Source organism: Dryobates pubescens, chromosome 10 (genome assembly GCF_014839835.1).
Source record: "Dryobates pubescens isolate bDryPub1 chromosome 10, bDryPub1.pri, whole genome shotgun sequence".
Lineage (NCBI taxonomy): Eukaryota > Metazoa > Chordata > Aves > Piciformes > Picidae > Dryobates > Dryobates pubescens.
In genome coordinates this window covers 14673537-14694181 of record NC_071621.1, presented here as the reverse complement: position 1 = coordinate 14694181, position 20645 = coordinate 14673537, and positions in this window count along the sequence as shown.

The following is a 20645-nucleotide window of genomic DNA, read 5'->3' as shown; positions in this document are numbered from 1 at the left end:
AAAGCCAAGGTGTGAGAAGACTCTCAACAGGGGATGGGACATTTCAGATATTTATTGGCCAGACTTGTGTGGCCAAATCCACAGAGGAGTTTCTGTGTGTCTAACTTCTTGCTTAGGCACCTGATTTCTCATTCATTTCAATAGTAAATTAAGGGCTGAAACAGGAGCTGTGCATCGACCTCTGTAAATCTGGGACCTGCTGACTCCGGCAGAGCAGAGAGAGGTTTTATGGTAGAGCTAATGAGCTGGGCAGAGAACAGCAACCACGTTGGGGGGCCTCTGGGGGTCTTTACAGCCATTGTCTTGGGTTTTATTTCCCTCTCTGCTGCAGTGCTGAAGCTGCAGGTACTGATGGACAACAAATACCAAGTATTGGCACATCTAAACCAGAACATGAGCTGGCAGTGTGTGCTCGCAGCCCAGAAGCCAACATTCTCCTGGGCTGCATCCAAAGCATTGTGGACAGCAGATCAAAGGAGGGGATTCTGCCCCTCTGCTCCCCTCTGGTGAGACCCCACCTGCAGTGCTAAGCCCATATCTGGAGTCCTCTGTACAGAAGAGACATAAACCTGTTTGACTGGGGATGTGAGAACTGGAACCCCTCTGCTGTGAGGACTGAGAGAGTTAGGGTTGTTCAGCCTGGAGAAGAGAAGGCTCCAGGAAGACCTTCTTGTGGCCATTCAGTACTTAGAGGGAGCCTACAGGAAAGATTTGGAGCCTACAGAAAAGATTGTCCTGTTGTGACAGGACAAGGGATGATGGTTTTAAATTAAAGAGGGGAAATTTAGATTAGATGTAAGGAAGAAATTTTTACTCTGTAGGAAGTGAGGCACTGGAACAGACTGTCCAGAAATGTTGTGGACGCCCCTTTCCTGGAAGTGTTGAAGGCCAGACTGGGCAGGGATTTGAGGAACCTGATCTAGTGTCCTTGCCTACGGTAGGGGTGTTGCAACTACTTCATCTTTAAGGTTTCCTCCAACCCAAACCATTCTCTGAGTCTATGATTCCCTGGTAAGCATATAACAGATCTCCAGGAAGGTAATGGTAGAGCAGTTTGGTGCTGATAGAGGACACCATGGCAGACTCTGTTCTCTTCCTGTCCTTCCCTTTCACAGTATCACAGCATCACCAAGGTTGGAAGAGACCTTGAGGATCATCGAGTCCAACCTGTCACCACAGACCCCATGACTAAACCACGGCACCAAGTGCCATGTCCAATCCCCTCTTGAACACCACCAGGGACGGTGACTCCACCACCTCCCTGGGCAGCACATTCCAATGATGAATGACTTGCTCAGTGAAGAACTTTCTCCTCACCTCGAGTCTAAACCTCCCCTGGCACAGCTTGAGACTGTGTCCCCTTGTTCTGGTGCTGGTTGCCTGGGAGAAGAGACCAACCCCTTCCTGACTACAACCACCTGTCAGGTAGTTGTAGAGGGCAATGAGGTCACCCCTGAGCCTCCTCTTCTCCATGCTAAACAGTAACACAATGTGGTCCATGAGCTCATGCATCTACTTGAAAGCATAGTTTGACTATATTAATGCTTAAAAGGAAAGGCTGAGAGACCTGGGGCTGTTTAGCCTGAGGAAGAGAAGACTGAGAAAGGAACTTATCAATGCTCATCAACATCTAAAGGGCAAGGGGCAAGTGGATGTGGTCAGATTCTATTTGGTGGTGCTCATCCACCTGACAAGGGGCAATGGGCACAAACTGTAACACAGAAGACTCTATCTGAACATGAGTTAAGAATTCACATCATGATGCTCCTGGTGTTGGATATCTATGGGCATCCTTTTCCAGATTCAAAGTGTCCATAGTCCTGCAGAAAGTCAGTTGTTACAGAATCGTAGAATGATAGGGGTTGGAAGGGACATCTGGAGAGGCTCACAGGATCACAGGATGTTAGGGGTTGGAAGGGACCTCCAAAGATCATCAAGTCCAACTCCCCTGTCAGAGCAGGGTCATAGAATCTAGCACAGGTCACACAGGAACACACCCAGAGTGGTTTTGAAAGTCTCCAGAGAAGGAGACTCCAAAGAGCATTGAGTCCAAGCCTCCCTGTCAGAGCAGGTTCCCCTAGATCAAGGTGCTGTGGGTCTGAGACTACTGCCACTCTACCTGACCTGTGCATTGGAGTAACCCCTTGGAACCGCTTCCAACCTCACTCATCCCAGGGTCACACCTCTGCAGTGGCTTTAGGGCAAGGTCTCAGTTGGGGGACACAGGCACAAACTTGACCACACAAGGGCTGTGTGCTGGAGTTTGTGATCACTGCTGGCTTAAACCATATTCAGGTCTGGCAAAGATGCAGTGACATGAAACAGATGCAAAGAAACAACTAAATGAAGCTGCTTGAAAAACCCAGCAGCTGTGTGGAAAGCAGTTCTGCTGCATGGTGTCCTCATCTGCAGTAAAATATCCTGTAATGCAAAACTCACTGAGTGGAAAAAGTGGCTTCAAGTCACTGCTGCCTACAGAACTGCACTTTTTTAAACCCAGTGTTACCCAATATTGCTGCTAAACAGCACCCAAACCCTCACAGGGTGCAACCAAATACCACATTTCCCCCTTCTTTTGTATTTCAGTGTGGTTTAGGATGTGTCTCTCTTCTGTGGGCAAGGAGGTAATAAAGAGACATTGTGCTGGCTGCAGGAAGAATGTGTCTGGAAGAGCAACCTGCTATTATTATTCAAACAGATCAGTGACACCAGGAGAAAGCATGGCATGGAGTGAGGAACATGCAATGGTTGCTACAAGCAGCCAGACCAAGTAGAAGTGTCTTATTCCCTCCCCACACATGGCATCAAGTTTATAGTGACCATCCTGACCCAGCTTTGGGTTGATGAGCAGGAAGAGCTGTGCTGGACCAGAGGGGTTTTGCTTCAGGCAAACCTACATGGAAAGAGGCAGAGGTTCACTGAGCTAGAAAGGGGAAGTAAATGTTCAGATTTATGGGAGAGGAGACATTACTTGGAAGAAAAGCAATGGAAGGAATGTTGGGGATCAAGAAGCTGCTGGGAAGGGATGCCAAAATACATTGTTTTGGAGGTCAGTGTGGAAAATCCTTCCTACCTGCTTCTGAGAGGGGCTGATTTGAATGGGTAGAGTTGAGTTTAAATGGTGGTTGAGTTGTGTTCTTAAGGAGAGGACAGCCAAGGCTCTGCCCTGTTCTTCGGATTTCTGGGAGGCTAAGCATAGATGTGCAGCAGATGGCTGTGTTCATCTCCAGAGGGAAGAAGAAGGGAATCTCCAGTTGGTTTCTAGACACTTCAACCCTGTTGGTTGCTTGTAATGCATAAAAAGCAGAGCCAAGTGGAGAAACTTCATCAACATACCAAACTTCTGGGGTCTAGCTGGGGCTTGCCATCACCACCAGCCCTTGAGGGAGGTCACACACAGGACAGCTCCATCCCTTTCTCAGCTCTGATGAAAATGATTAGTCTTTGAGGCAGAAAAATAATTCAGTCCTCATGGCAGAGGAAGACCTTGTCTTAGTGAGCAGAAAGACACACCAGGGATCATGATGAGCTCTGAATCCTAGGCTATCATTTTGGGATACTGAGCTCAGAGCAGCTGACCTTCATTCTGCTGCAAGACTTTGAGGCAGGGCCAGCCAAGGGAGGTCAGAGAAAATAAGGGAGAAAGAGAGGAGCAAATGATTCCTTCTTTCAGTCACTCAATCCCTGGGAGTAAAAGCTATCTCAATCTTCAGCATGGAGGCTGATGATGAATGGGTTTATTACCCATGATAATTCAAACCATGTGCAGTGTTCACCTTATTACCTGCTTGTCTCCTCACCCTCAGCTAGGGGAGTTCTGCTCAAAGGACACTTTCCCCATTCATCTCCTGTGTTGGGATGGGTGAAGCAGTATAGCATGACAGAAGACTTTCCTCATCTCCCTCCTTTCCAAAAAGCTCTCACTGATTTGGGGGTATATTTCTTTCATTTTAAATTGGGGGGTTTATTATTTCTCTCTCTCTCTCTTTTGCTTCTTAAGAAACTGCCAGACATCTTAAACACATTTACAAATACATGTCCTCCACTGTAATCCATTATCTAAGGTTCCCATGTGGGCTCCATCATCAGAGACCGCCAGATTGATCGTGTGGTTTGCATGGGGCCCCCAGCATGGGATGGGTTGGAAAGAGAATTAGTGCACACAGCCCATCCTCTCTGTTCCTACCTTCACTGCAAAGGGACAATAGTCTGTGTCAGGTGAAGGGCCACGACCAAGATGCAAAGCAATGATGTAGTTACGTGGGATAACAGATGGAGACCGAGGAGGTGGAAAGTAAGGGGGAATGATGTAGAGGTTCCTCTGAAAGAGCTGAAATGGCACTATCCTTGCTGATGGTTTTCAGCTGTTGGGGTGCATCTGGAGATTTCTGCTTTATTAAAAAGGCTTCATGTTCAAGATAGGCTCAGGCTGAAATCTGAACTCCCCACACACCTTGGAGGGGGTTGGATTTAGAGCTGGATGCAAAGCACGTCTCACGTATCCAGGGTCTGCAAGCAGGGAAAGGTGTCATGTCAAGAGGTAAATGCCAAGGATTGAGAAAGGCAAATTGTCCTACTCTGGTTACCATGGGTCAGCTACATCAGGGGGGGTTGTTCCCTTGCTGGGCTGATCAGCAGCATGTGTTTCTGGAGGAAATGCACACGTCTAAGTGTAAAGAATGTGTTCTGTGCATGGTCTCACATTAAGCTGTTCAGTGCAAGGCGTGCTGTGCCTCTAAAGCCACCGATGAAATAACCATGACCACCCTCAGCAATGACTCCCACAGAAACTGTCACCTCTTTCCCAGAGCCATACAGAATACCATACAGAATTAACCAGGTTGGAAAAGACCTTTGAGATCATGAAGTCCAACCTTTCACCCAACACCATCTCATCAACTAAACCATGGCACCAAGTGCCTCATCCAGGCTCTTTCTAAACACTTCCAGGGGTGGTGACTCCACCACCTCCCTGGGCAGCCCACTCCAATGGCAAATCATTCCATGTCACTCTGATAACATGAAATATTATTTTAACAATGGTCTCCTGGGGTGCATTAAGAACAGTGTGTCCAGTGGGTCGAGGGAGGTTTTTCTCCCCCTCTACTCTGCCCTAGTGAGACCACAGCTGGAGTATTGTGCCCACTTCTGGGCTTCTCAGTTCAAGAGGGGCAGGGAAATACTAGGGACAGTCCAGCTGAGGGCAATGAGAATGATGTAAGTACTGGAACATCTGTCTGATGAGGAAAGGCTGAAAGATCTGGGGCTGTTTAATCTGGAGAAGAGAAGGTTGAGAGGAGATCTTATTAATGTTCAGAAATATCTGAAGGGTAGATGTCAAGAACAAGGAGCCAGGCTCCTTTCAGTGGTGCCCTGTCATAGGACAAGAAGCAATGGACACAAACTGGAACACAGGAAGTTCCATCTCAACATGAGGAAAAACTTCTTTACTCTAAGGGTTCTGGAACACTGGACCAGTCTGCCCTGAGAGGTTGTGGAGTTTCCTTCTCTCAAGACTTTACAAACCTACCTGGGAGTGTTCCTGTGTGACCTCTTCCAGGTGACCCTGCTTTGGCAGGAGGGGTTGGACTCGATGATACATAGAATACATAGAATAAACCAGGTTGGAAGAGACCTTCAAGATCATCGCGTCCAACCCATCAACCAATCCAACACCACCCAAACAACTAACCCACGGCACCAAGCACCCCATCAAGTCTTCTCCTAAAAACTTCCAGTGATGGTGACTCCACCACCTCCCCAGGCAGCCCATTCCAATGTGCAATCACTCTTTCTGTATAGAACTTTTTTCTAACATCCAGCCTGAACCTCCCCTGGCGCAGCCTGAGACTGTGTCCTCTTGTTCTGGTACTGCTTGCCTGGGAGAAGAGACCAACATCCGTCTGTCTACAACCTCCCTTCAGGTAGTTGTAGAGAGCAATAAGGTCACCCCTGAGTCTCCTCTTCTCCAGGCTAAGCAACCCCAGCTCCCTCAGCCTCTCCTCATAGGGCTTATGTTCCAAACCCCTCACCAACTTTGTTGCTCTTCTCTGGACTCGTTCCAGCAAGTCAACCTCCTTCCTAAACTGAGGGGCCCAGAACTGGACACAGTACTCGAGGTGTGGCCTAACCAGTGCAGTGTACAGGGGCAGAATGACCTCCCTGCTCCTGCTGGCCACACTGTTCCTGATGCAGGCCAGAATGCCATTGGCCCTCTTAGCTGCCTGGGCACACTGCAGGCTCATGTTCAGTCTACCGTCGACCAGCACCCCCAGGTCCCTCTCAGCCTGACTGCTCTCCAGCCACTCTGACCCCAGCCTGTAGCTCTGCATGGGGTTGCTGTGGCCAATGTGCAGAACCCAAAGGTCCCTTTGAACTCCTACCATTCTGTGACTCTATGATTATCCTGTCCTCATGGTTGCTAAGAAAACAACCATAATGTCTCCAAACCGTTGCAGAATCCATTGCAGAAACCATTGCAGGCTTTCAGGGCTGCAAGTGCACACTGCTGGCTCCTGTTGAGCTTCTCATCCACCAGCACCCCCAAGGCCTTTTCTTCAGGGCTGCTCTCAAGCCAGTCCCTGCCCAGCCTATATCAGTGCTTGGGATTGTCCTGACCTGGATGGGGCCCAGGTGTCTTCTTCTTCCTTGTGTCTTCTGCCAATTATTTTAAATACTGCTTCTCAAAGTTTGATAATATGGGGGAAAGCCCTGGCCTTCAATTTGCCAAGTATCTTAAGAAACCAGACACAGCATTACCAAACCATCAAATTCCTACTTTGGAAGCACCTCTCCTATGAGGACAGACTGAGAGAGTTGGGGTTGTTCAATTTGGAGAGGAGAAGGCTCCGAGGAGACCTTATTGTGACCTTCCAGTGTCTGAAGGGGGCTACAGGAAAGCTGGGGAGGGACTGCTTAGGGTGTCAGGGAGTGATAGGACTGAGGGGAATGGAACAAAACTAGAAGTGGGGAGATTCAGATTGGATATTAGGAAGAAGTTCTTCCCCATGAGGATGGTGAGACACTGGCACAGGTTGTCCAGGGAGGTGGTGAAGCCTCATCCCTGGAGGTTTTTAAGGCCAAGCTGGATGTGGCTCTGAGCAACTTGACGTAGTGTGAGGTGTCCCTGCCCATGGCAAGGGGGTTGGAACTGGATGATCCTTGAGGTCCTTTCTAACCCTGACAACTCTGTGATTCATTCAGAGGGCTGCATGCTTTTGGTAGACACTTCCTTCAAGAGACTTTGCTAGTTATCTGGTACTGGATTTAGATTCAGAATGACTTGGGCTGAAAGGGACCTTCAAAAGTCATCTAGTCCAACCTCTCTGCACAGAAGAGGGATCAAATAGATCAGGTTGCTCAAAGCTCCAAACAACCTAACCTAGAACGTTTTACTGTCATGATGGGCAACCCGGGCCAGTGTTTCACCACCCTCTGTGTAGAAACATCTAGTGTGACTCTTCCCTCTTTTAGTTTAAACCCATCACCCCTTGTCCTGTCACAACAGGCCCTGCTAAAAAGATTATCCCCATCTTTCTTATAGGTTCCCTTTAAATACTGAAAGGGCACAAGAAGGTCTGCTTGGAGCCTTCTTTTCTCCAGGATTAATAACCCCAAATCCCTCAGCTTGTCCACACAGCAGGGGAACTCAGCCCTTCCTCTGGACCTGCTCCAACAGGTCCATGTCTTTCCTGTGCAGAGGACTTTCTCCCTCAAAACTTTCCAGATCCCAGGAAAATGAGCAGACTCACTTCTCATCTTGCTGATCTGTGATGTGGGTTCCTGCAAGCCTCACTGAAACAGCAGGGAAGTCAGAGATCTGCATCTGGGGCCACATTTAGCTCTGTTTCTAGCAGGAGATGGTGTTTTACCCACATCATCACAGGAAAACTTCTGATTCCAGACAGCATCAGTCAACCCCATGCTGAAGTAGCTCAGCACATCCTCTGTATAGAACATACAGCCCCAACTGAGGCGTGGTGAAGATATCCTGCAGGCTGCCTTCAGCCTAATAGCAAGCAGATGCAAGTCCACTGAGACCCCAACCATCATAGCCTTTAGTCTGGTGTTCCAGCAGACCACGGTCATGCTTACTTCATTCAACTCCCTTGAGCTTCAGCCATGAAGTGAAATGTGGAAAGAAAAAGCCCACCAAGGGCACTGCAGTGGGATTCAGAAGGACTTTGGGACATCTCCTTCTCAAAGTCCAGGCTTCCTTTGTGAAACCATTAAGTTTCTGTGGCTTCCCCATGCTGTCATTAGCATCAGTTAATGACTCCACATAAACAGCACAAGGAGGAGAGCCTGAAGCAGGGTGAAGGTGGAAGACAAACAGCTAGGCATAAATTTGTCTCCTCCTAAGCTGCCATCTTTCAGGAGGGAAAGCTGTGGTGTGAGATGGCCACATCAGTAGTTTCCATAGTTCATTCTCCCAGCTTAAGCCCAGGGGAGAGGTTTCTCACCCCCCAGTATTCTCCAGTGAGTGTTTTAGAGCCCCAGTGAGAGACTGGTGGCTTTAGTACTGAAAAGTACCGTGGGGTGCTGGTGGATGAGAAGCTCAACAGGAGCCAGCAGTGAGCACTTGCAGCCCAGAAAGCCAACCACAGCCTGGGATGCAGCAAGAGAAGCATAGCCAGCAGGGGAAGGGAGGTGATTCTCCCCCTCTAGTCCACTCTGGTGAGACCCCACCTGGACTACTGTGTCCAGTTCTGGAGCCTCTACTACAGGAAGGACCTGGAGGTGCTGGAAGGTGTCCAGAGAAGGGCCACGAGGATGAGCAGAGGGCTGGAGCTGCTCTGCTATGAGGGCAGAATGGAAGAGTTGGGGTTGTTCTGTCTGGAGAAGAGAAGGCTCCCAGGAGACCTTATTGTGGCCTTCCAGTATCTTAAAGAGGCTACAGGAAAGCTGGAGAGGGACTTTACAGGGTGTCAGGGAGTGATAGGACTGGGGAGAATGGAACAAAACTAGAAGTGGGTAGATTGAGGGTGGTGAGACACTGGAACACCACCATGAGGGTGGTGAGACACTGGAACAGGTTGCCCAAGGAGCTTTTTAAGGCCAGGCTGGATGTGTCTCTGAGAAACATGATGTACTGTGAGGTGTCCCTGCCCATGGCAGGGGGGTTGGAACTGGATGTTCCTTAAGGTCCCTTCCAACCCTAACAATTCTATGATTCTATGTGTGACAGCCATGTGGCAAACATCTTTGTTTGTCTTGCTGGATATGTGCTGAACCTGGATGAGGTCAGGTTGCAGTACCGAGTTCTCCAGCTCTGGAGCATTTGATGTTCTTCCAGGTCTCTTCAAGGTCCCCTGATGAAAGAGGTCTCTGTCTGGAGAGGTCAGCTCTTGGGGCAGGATGGAGGATTAGTTAGGCTGTCTGGTTTGAAAGCAAGCTAAGATTGCTTGAAGTGAATGTGCTCCAGAAGGTCCTACATGAAACCAAACACATTTGGCTACCCCTAGTGTTCATTAACAGAGTTTTAAGGAAACACTTGGAAAGAAAGCAATCAAGAGAAGTCTTGCAAAGAAGGAGCAAGGGATTCAATCCCAGTGCAAGCTGCCCATCAGACCTTTAAAGGTGATGAAGCAGCAAACAGAGGGCCAGGCTGATATCAGGTAATGGTTCCCCTTAACCCCTCTATATTTCAGCAGTGTTTGGAAGTGGAGAATATGGCTCCCTCATGCACTGCTGTACACATGGTGAGAGATGATCTCCAAATGGAAAAGATACATTATCAGTGAGGGGAGAGAAAAGGAGGGAGAGATTTGCTTGCTCTCATCTTTTGTTTCTGCTTTAGATCAAGCAATAAGCTGAGATTTCTGGGGTCCAGCTCAGCAACCTTCTCAATCTCATGGCCTCTTTAACAGAGGATGCAATTGCATTCCCTCATCACCTCAAAGAGCTACAGACCAAACCAGAGACTGGCTTTCCAACCACAGCCCAGGTCTCTTCTCTGAGAAACCTCTTGTGAGTTATTTCCAGCCTCTCCAATACACTCTCAGCTCTCAGGAGCTACTGCAATCCCTTCTGGGCATTAAGGAGAAGTGATGTCAGGGTGCAGGAAGGCCAGAAAAGGAAAAATTCACTTCTGGAGGGTTATGGCATGTGTTTTTCTCCAAGGGGCCATTGCAGCACACGGATGTTCAGACAACATCTGGGTATGCAGGCAGCACAGCTTGGGAGAAGTGTTTCATGAGATCATAGAATCATTTAGGCTGGAAGAGACCTTTAAGATCATCAAGTCCAACTGCTAACTCTGAACTACCAGGTCACCACTAAACTATGTACCTCAGCACCACATCTACACAACCTTTAAACCCCTCCAGAGATGGAGACTCCACCACTTCCCTGGGCAGCCTGTTCCAGGGTTTGACAACTGTTTTGGGGAAGAAATTTTTCCTCATGTCCAACCTAAACCTCCCCTGGCACAACTTGAGACCATTTCCTCTCATCCTATCATTTGTTACTAGGGAGAAGAGACCAACCCCCATCTGGCTTCAACCTCCTTTCAGGGAGTTGTAGAGAGCCAGAAGGTCTCCCCTCAGCCTCCTTTTCTCCAGGCTGAACAATCCCAGTTCCCCCAGCTGTTTTTCATAAGACATTTCTGTGTTTGAGGCACCAGGAATAAAGAACTGGTTTAGTGCATAAGGTTGCTAATTTTCTACTTAGATTACTTAGGTTAAGACTCACCATGGTCTTAAAAGCAAATCTAGGAAATCCAGAATGGAGACTACTGGAAAAAGGAACAAAAGCTGGAGAGAAATCACATCCTTGGCACTGAGTTACAGCCCTCCCTCCCCCTCAACCCTGTTTAGCAGCTTGATGTGTGGAACTAGATGATCCTGGAGGTCCCTTCCAACCCTAACAATTCTCTGATTCTATGTGGTTTGCCCTGGCATTGCAATGGTTAAAACAGCCCCAAAAAACTAAAGCTAACTACAAGCTGCTACACAACTAAGCTGCAGTAGGCAATGGCTGTCACATGCTCACCCCTCATCTGGATGCTTCCACAAAACTCACCAGAGGGCCCAAATAAATGCTAATTATACTCCAAAATCACTGTCAGCCTGCAGAAAATGTCATGTATGGAAGACTGGTGACAGAGGTCAAAAGTCTGGAGAAACAATGGATCAGGCTGCTGCCAAATGACACACAATTTGTAACAGGAATGAAGAATGGGGGGGTCTGAAGGGAAAGGTTGAGCAGAATTAGCAACTGTCAGGTTTCTCTCTGCCCTAGGAAGGTTTTGTTATTGCTCCTCAGCATGTAAAATTTAGGGTGGGGGGGAAACAGGGGTTTCTGAAATATGGAAGCAGGTGAAGAACCACAGAATGGCCCAGGTTGGAATAGAACCTCAGAGATTACCTACTCCAACCTCCCCATCATGGGCAGGGACACCTCTCAGGTGGATTCTGCTGCTCAAGGCCTCATCAACCTGGTTTTGAACACCTCCAAGGAGGAGGCATTCACAACCCCCTCAGACAACCTATTCCAGACTCTCAGTACCTTGAGTCCTGTGTCCAGTTCTGGGCCCCTCAGTTTAGGAAGGAGGTTGACTTGCTGGAGCGTGTCCAGAAAAGGGCAACAAAGTTGGTGAGGGGCTTGGAGCACAGCCCTGTGAGGAGAGATTGAGGGAGCTGGGGTTGCTTAGTCTGGAGAAGAGGAGGCTCAGGGGTGACCTTATTGCTCTCTACAACTACCTGAAGGGAGGTTGTAGTGAGGCGGAGGTTGGTCTCTTCTCCCAGGCAACCAGCACCAGAACAAGAGGGCACAGTCTCAGGCTGCACCAGGGGAGGTTTAGGCTGGAGGTTAGGAGGAAGTTTTACACAGAGAGAGTGATTGCCCATTGGAATGGGCTGCCTGTAATGGGTTGGGGCAGGTCCCCTCCCCACCACAGGCAGAAATAACGACTCAGACAAACGGATTGCAAAAGTGATGAAAGTTTAAATAGAAAGCAGTGAATGTTACAGAAAACCCAAAGCACAGTGACAAAGAAAGATCCCATCCCCACCTGAGGGTGCATGCAAAACCCCCAGGGCTCCTTCTTCCCCCTCCCTCTGCTGGGCTAGTCTCAGCTGGCCAGGCCTGAGACTGCCCATCCCCCTGTGGCCTTGGGCCTAATCAGGCCCATGGCCGGGAGATCTCTCCCCCAGTTACCAAGTCTCGGAGAGGGAAGGAAAGAGGAAGTGCCAGACTCCGCACTGGATCTTATAGTGGTGCAAAGAATTATGGTAGGAAATACACAATTTCCTGTGTCCATCCCTCTGGGCTGGACTTCTGGACACAGGAAGTGAATGCACCAGGGGGGCACCCAGCTCAAACTACAACACTGCCTGAGGAGGTGGTGGGGTCACCGTCGCTGGGGGTGTTCAGGGCGAGGCTTGACAGGATGCTTGGTTGTATGGTTTAGTTGATTGGGTAGTGTTGGATGATAGGTTGGACATGATGATCTCGAAGGTCTCTTCCAACCCGGCTAATTCTATTCTATTCTCATCACCCTCATACTGAAGAACTTCTTCCTCAGCTCCAGTCTAACCCTGCCCTGTCTCAGTTTCAAACCATTCCTCCTTGTCCTATTGCTAGACACCCTTATAAATAGGCCTTCTCCAGCCTTCCTGTAGGATCCCTTCAAGTATTGGCAAACAGCTCTAAGGTCGCCTGGAGAAGCTGAAGGACAGTGCCCTGGAGACACTGAAAGAAACTACCGTGATTGCTGCATCAAGAACCTGGCTATCTGACAGGCACTGCAGCATGTGGACTGGCTTTGTTCATTTTACTATACATATGGACTGGATTGAGGTGATGCCAAGCACTGAAGCAAAATCCTTGGGAGTGCATTCCCTGGAGTCTCTCCTCTATGGGCAGTGAAAAGAAAGAGGCACTTAGCTTAGCAGAAGTGGTGGGACCGGGAGCTCTAGGGAAGCAGATGGACTTCCCAGGCAACCAGCACCAGAACAAGAGGACACAGTCTCAAGCTGTGCCAGGGCAAGTTGAGGCTCAAGGTGAGGAGAAAGTTCTTCCCAGAAAGAGTAATTGGCCATTGGGATGTGCTGCCCAGGGAGGTGGTGGAGTCACCATCCCTGGAGGTGTTCAAAACAGGATTGGATGTGACGCTTGGAGCCATGGTTTAGTTGTCAGGAGGGGTTAGGTTTTAGGTAATAGGTTGGACTTGATGATCTCTGAGGTCTTTCCCAACCTGGTTGATTCTACGATTCTATGAATTGATGAACTCAGGAATCTCTTCCAGTCTCAACACCTCTATGATTCTCTGATTCTACAATTCTAGAAGTGGGCTCTGAAGAGCCATGAGGATGCTTAGGGGACTTGAGCATCTGCCCTGTGAAGAGAGACTGAGAGCCCTGGGGCTGTTTAATGTGGAGAAGAGAAGGCTGAGAGGGGATCTGATCAATGTCTATCAATATCTGAGGGATGGATGTCAAGTGGAGGGGGCCAAGCTCTTTTGGGTGCTGCACAGTAATAAACCAAGGAACAATGGATATAAACTTGAACATAGAAGGTTTCACCTCAGCATAACGAGAAACTTCTCTACAGTGAGGGTCACAGAGCAGGCTGCCCAGAGAGATTGTGGAGTCTCCTTCTCTGGAGACTTTCCAAACCCACCTGGATGCATTCTTCAGTGGCTTGCCCTAGGTGATCCTGCTTTTGGCAGGGGGGTTGGACTGGATGATCTCTGGGAGGTCCCTTCCAACCTCTAATGTTCTGTGATCCTGTGAAGTTGTCTCCATTGGTTGCACCTAGTCAAGGAAGCTCCTGACCTCAGTTTGTTATTGATGGTTGGGTGAAATAAGTCTAAACCTACTCATGTAAGCATCTGTACATCCAGAGACTAGAGGAAGAGGTGTGGTAGAGCAGAGGAGGTGGGTACTGAGTGGCTGGAGGAGGTGGAAGTCCTAAATGCATGATGAGATCAAAGGAAAGGAGGATAACAGGGTTAGGGAGTGAAGGAAGCAGGAGGCAAAGCTCTGTTAGTAAAGTCTAGAGTAAAGAGGAGAGCAATTCTTCAGTCATCCACAGTTGTCCAGATCTCTACACTGACAACTCTCCTGCTCTCACAAGAGCAGCCTGCTCCAGCTGAGGATGTCCCGGCTGACTGCAGAGGGGGTTGGACTAGATGCCCTTTGGAGGTCCCTTCCAACCCAAACCATTCTATGATTCTATGATATGATTCTATGATTCTATGAACATTAATAAATTTTGAATAAATGTTTATAAATATCTGAGGGCTGGGGGTCAGGAGGGAGGGGACAGGCTCTGCTCACTTGCACCCTGTGACAGGACAAAGAGCAGTGGATATAAACTACAGCTCAGGAGGTTCCACCTCAACATGAGGAGGAAGTTCTTCACTGTGAAGGTCACAGAGCATTGGAACAGGCTCCCCAGAGAGGCTGTGGAGTCTCCTTCTCTGGAGACTTTCAAGCCCAATCTGGATGCAACCTGTGCTAGATTCTATGGTCCTGCTCTGGCAGGGGGGTTGGACTCAAAGACCTCCAGAGGTCGCTTCCAACCCCTAATATCCTGTGATCCTGTGAGGGCTCAGACAGCAACACAGCTGAATCCCAACACCCAGATTTTGGGGAGCAACTGCTGTCTCAGGAACACACCAGGAAGCTAAAGGTGCCTCACACCGGCTGAATGAGATCAAGGATATCTGAGGTCTGGCGAGCAGATGTTACACAGGCAAGGAAATGCTGGCCAAACAATAAACAAGAGACAAGGAAAAATATACAGCACCCCCAGGAGAGTTTTGGAACAAACTAGGGAAGGACCTTTTCATCACAAGCCACACAAACTACCTCATGGCTGCAGACAAGCGTTGGGACCGAGGGGAGGTAGATGAACTGTGGGATGAAATGCAATAAAGCCAAGAGAGGATTTCAGCAGGCACCTTGTTTGCCTTGCAGTAACTTTGCATGATTTACCCAGGAAGAGAAATCCTGTCCCAGCAGGTTGCCTCTCTGACCATGACCAAACAGCAAAGCTGAACCAGCAGTTTTATTTCCTAAGGCTGTAGCGCAGGAAGCAAAGACAGCGCCTGGTGAGTCATCCTCTAGGGGAGAAAGGCTCTCACTGAAGACCAGCATGAGGCTCTGATTCAAGCACCAAAGTCCAAATTCTTGCACAGCATGAAAGAACCAAAAGGGGGGGTGGAGGGGTGGGGGAAGGAGGGAAAAAAGCACAAGATGAGAAGGAAGACAGCCAAAGACCAGATCTTACCATATTCAAAAGCGGGAGATCTTGTAGAGCACCTTTTTTGGATCTTTGCCAGGATGAGACTACTTTGTTGGAATGAAGCTTGAATGTGTGAGAGAGCTGAGAAGCGAGGAGCGTGGAAGAGAAAGCAATTCTTTGAAGTCACAACCATTTTGCCTGTTGCACATACGAGCTGCAGATGTAAGAGATTACAGATCCGCTGAGAGCTACTCAGAGTGACACAGAAGGAGCATGGGATAGGAGCTAGCAGCAGATACACAGACATATGCAAAAGGAGCCAGCAGTGTGCCCAGGTGGCCAAGAAACCCAAAGGCCTCCTGGCTGGGATCAGCAATGCTGTGTCCAGCAGGAGCAGGGAGAGGATTGTCCCCTGGGACTCAGCTCTGGTCAGGCCACACCTTGAGTATTGCATCCAGTTTTGGGGAACCTCAATACAAGAGAGATGTGGAGGTGCTGGAGCCAGTGCAGAGGAGGGCAAGGAAGCTGGGAAGGGCCTGGAGAATAAATGTGATGGAGAGCAACTGGAGGAGTGGGGGATGATTAGTTTGAAAAAGAGGAAGCTGAGGGGAGACCTCATTGCTGTCTACAGCTACCTGAAAGGACATTGTGGAGAGGTTGGTGCTGGACTCTTTTCACAAGTAATTAGTGATAGAATAAGAGGGAATGGCCTCAAGCTGTGACTGGGTAGGCTTAGACTGGACAGTAAGCCTACAAGATACAAACTTGAACATAGAAGGTTTCAGCTCAACCTGAGGAGAAAGTTCTTTACAGTGAGGGTGCCAGAGCCTTGGAGCAGGCTGCCCAGAGAGGTTGTGGAGTCACCTTCCTTGGAGACTATCAAACCCCATCTGGATGCATTCCTGTGCAGACTACCTTAAGTGGTCCTGCTTTGGCAGGGGGGTCAGACTCCATGATCTCTGGAGGTCTCTTCCAACCTCTAATGTACTGTGACACTGTGATAGTGTGAACTCTGGCATCTGGAACTTACCCTCTGGTAAGTGAAGAGGGTTATGGCATAACAGCAGAGGAACAAGTCACAGGCTGGGAGCAATTTCTTGCTAGTGCTTTAAGATTGAGGAGATTGGACAGATTTCTGCCCTGAGGTTCCTTACACCAAGCACAGGGTTTTGGAGGTTGGTGTAGAAAAATAGTCCAAGTATCTGTCTGGCTTTGGTTACTAGAAAATGTGTCTGTTTGCCTGGCTGTCAATCATGGTCTTTATGCTTATACATTGCTTTTTCAGTCAGCCAGAGGAAGGGGTGCACCAGGGAAGTGATGCCAAGCCCTTATGACATGGAAAAGTAAAAATCCCTTTCCCTTCCAGCTGCCAGACTGATGGACCAGAAAGGGTATCAAATCCACCAGGCCTGGCTGTGTGTGTATTTAGTAGTGATGGAATGTACAACACCTTTGGGGCTCACCTGTTGATAAAGTCAACAGAAGGTTTCCATAGAACCATAGAACTGTTGAGGTTGGAAGAGACTTCTGAGATCATCAAGCCCAACCACTTGCCTAGAGCTCACAGTCCCACCACTACCACTAAACCATGTTCCCTAAGCACCACATCCACAGATCTTACAAATACCACCAAGAATGGTGACTCCACCACCTCAGCAGCCTGTTCCACCTGGTTATGTCCTCATAAAAGGCTATCAGGTGGGTCAAACGTGGCTTCCCTGTGGTAAAGCCATGCTGACTGCTCCTGAAAACCCTCTTGTTCTTGATATGCCTAAGGTTAGTACAGGTTAGAAGGTGATCTGCTGGAGAGCAGCCCAGGGGAGAAGGACCTGGGAGTCCTGGGGGACAAGAAGTTCTGTATGGGCCAGCAATGTGCCCTGGTGGCCAAGGCGGCCAATGGGATCCTGGGGTGCATTCAGCAGAGTGTGGCCAGCAGAGTAAGAGAGGTTCTCCTTCCCTTCTTCTCTGCCCTAATGAGGCCTCACCTGGAATGTTGGAACCCCCCCCAGTTCAGGAGGTACAGGGATCTGCTGGAGAAAGCCCAAGAGAGGGCTACAAGGATGATTGAGGGACTGGAGCACTGCCCTATGAGCAGAGACTGAGAACCCTGGGGCTGTTTAGTCTGGAGAAGATAAGTCTGAGAGGGGATTTAATAAATGTTTATAAATATTTAAGGGCTGGGGGTCAAGAGGGAGGGGACAGGCTCTGCTCAGTTGCACCCTGTGATAGGACAAGGGGCAATGGATATAAACTCCAGCACAGGAGGTTCCACCTCAACATGAGGAGGAACTTCTTTACAGTGAGGGTCACAGAGCCCTGGAACAGGCTGCCCAGAGAGGTTGTGGAGTCTCCTTCTCTAGAGACATTCAATGCCCATCTGGATGTGTTCCTGTGTGACCTGCTCTAGATTCTATGGTCCTGCTCTGGCAGGGGGGTTGGACTCAAAGATCTCCAGAAGTCCCTTCCAACCCCTAACAGCCTGTGATCCTGTAAGGACAGCACCAAGGTGCTCTATTACCTTTCCAGGGATGGAGGTGTGGCTGCCCAACCTACAGTTACCCGGGTCCTCCTTCTTACCCTTTCTGAAGCTTGGAGTGATATTTGCCTTGCTCCAGTGCCCAGACACCTCTCCTGTCCACCAGGACTTTCCAGGTGAATGGATGTGGCGAGCTGAGGAAATACCCCCACACACACACATTAATTTGGAGAAATTACCTCAAACTAAGTCACCAGAGCAGCTCAGAAGGTTTTGGAAGCACATGAAGCTATATTTAGAAGCAAACTAAAATCTGGAAATATGAAATGCAATGAATACGTGCAAAATAGACAACATATGCACTATACATATATTTACACCTTATAAGCAACAGAGAAACTCCTCAGACCGCCTTGGACAGATCCAGGGGGCTACCGTTAGCTTCCCCCCTGTACAGCAGAAAGAGAATCATAGAATTGTTAGGGTTGGAAGGGACCTCAAGGATCAGCTACTTCCAGCCCCCTTGCCATGGGCAGGGACACCTCACACCAGAGCAGGTTGCTCAGAGCCACATCCAGCCTGGCCTTCAAAACCTCCAGGCATGAGGCTTCCACCACCTCCCTGGGCAACCTGTGCCAGGCTCTCACACCCTCACGGGGAAGAATTTCTTCCTAACATCCAATCTGAATCTACCCATTCTAGATTTTGTTCCATTTCCCCCCAGTCCTATCACTCCCTGACACCCTCAAAAGTCCCTCCCCAGCTTTCTTGTAGCCCCCTTCAGATACTGGAAGGGCACAATCAGGTCTCCTCAGAGCCTTCTCTTCTCTAGACTGAACAACCCCAATTCCCTCAGTCTGTCCTCATAGGAGAGGTGCTCCAGCCCTCTCCTGTGGAAAGGAGAGAAGCAGAGAGTAGCTTGTAAGTTACTTAGCCACAACAAAGATACACAGCCAAGGTAATCAACAGCTAAGCAAAGCCACCAGCTAGAGCTAGAGACAGCAGAAAAGAGGCAGAATAGTTTATACAACTAACCTTATGCCAGTTAGCAAGGCCAATGGAATTATTTAGACCTTATTATTTTCCTTTTGCATCCAGTGGTAATTCATTTGCTGTCTACCACTTTCTACTCAAGATGTGTGGAAAATTTCCTAGGCACCAACTTAAAACTGCCACACTGGATGACCAGGAATCACCATATTGAGGGCATCCTGAATGGTTCTGGAGATGGACAAGGATTAAATCAATGCCTATTCTGAAACTCCACCATTTCAGCTGGGAGCAGGTGTTGATCTGTTAGAGGGTAGGAGAGCTCTGCAGAGGGACCTTGCCAGGCTGGGCAGATGGGCAGAGTCCAGGGGCATGAGATTGAACACATCCAAGTGCCGGGTTCTGCACATTGGCCACAGCAACCCCATGCAGTGCTACAGGCTGGGGTCAGAGTGGCTGGAGAGTGGCCAGGCAGAGAGGGGGTACCTGGGGGTGGTGGTTGATAGTAGGCTGAATATGAGTCAGCAGTGTGCCCAGGTGGACAAGAAGGCCAATGGCATCCTGGCCTGCATCAGGAATAGTGTGGCCAGCAGGAGCAGGGAAGTCATTCTGCCCCTGTACTCAGCACTGGTTAGGCCTCACTTTGAGTCCTGTGTCCAGTTCTGGGCCCCTCCATTTAGGAAAAATGTTGAGTTGCTGGAAGGTGTTCAGAGAAGGGCAACAAAACTGGGGAGGGGTCTCCCTGTGAGGAGAGACTGAGGGAGCTGGGGTTGCTTAGCCTGGAGAAGAGGAGGCTCAGGGGAGACCTTATTGCTCTCTACAACTCTCTGAAGGGAGGTTGTAGCCAGGTGGGGGTTGGTCTCTTCTCCCAGGCCACCACAGACAGAACAAGAGGACACAGTCTCAAGCTGTGCCAGGGGAGGTTTAGGCTGGATGTTATGAAGAAATTCTTCCCAGGAAGAGAGATTGGCCATGGGAATGTGCTGCCCAGGGAGGTGGTGGAGTCACCATCCCTGGAAGTGTTTAAAAAGAGCCTGGATGAGGCACTTAGTGCCATGGTTTAGTTGATGAGATGGTGATGGGTGATAGGTTGGACTTGATGATCTCTTCTTCAACCTGGTTAATTCTGTAACTAATTTACTCTTGGTCTCTTTGTTGTACTTTGTCTTCCCCTGCAAGATTTTCCTGCCCTTATTTGAAGGAAAAGAAGGAAAAGAAAGAGCTGCAGTGTGGAATAAGGAAGGTGGGTGAGAACCAGCACCCTTCCCACAACCCACACCGTGCCAGCATTGCACCACCAATGATGGTGACTCCACCACCTCCCCAGGCAGCCCATTCCAATGGGCAGTCACCCTCTCTGTGTAGAACTTCTTCCTGACATCCAGCCTAAATCTCCCCTGGTGCAGCTTGGACTGTGTCCTCTTGTGCTGGTGCTGGTTGCCTGGGAGAAGAGACCAAGCCCCACCTGTCCATAATCTCCCTTCAGGTAGTTGTAGAGAGCAATAAGGTCTCCCCTGAGCCTCCCCCTCTCCAGGCTAAGCAACCCCAGCTCTCCCAGCCTCTCCTCATAGGGCTTGTGTTCCAAGCCCCTCACCAACTTTGTTGCCCTTCTCTGGCCGCGTTTCAGAGATGGTGACACCTTGTCTGCTGTTACAAAGGCTCCTTCCCTCACTGCAGATACTGATGGTGGGGGTTTTATTTATGAATAAGCAGATTTCCATGGGAGGAAAAAGCAATGAGATCAGCCCAGGCTCATCTTTCTGGGGATGCAGGAATTCGTGCTAAATGGGATCCATCCCCACAACTCTTAGTGTAAATGAAGCAGTTTCTGGCTTAAGTGCCTGGAGATGTACAAGCTTGTCAGAACCTAATAGTTTTAAGTAAGTGACAACCCTTGTGTGACTTGAGTAAGCCCTGTCCAAACCCTTACATGTTTCAGAATCAGTCAGGCCTTGATCTGACATCCACTAATTGGAGTAGTCTTTCT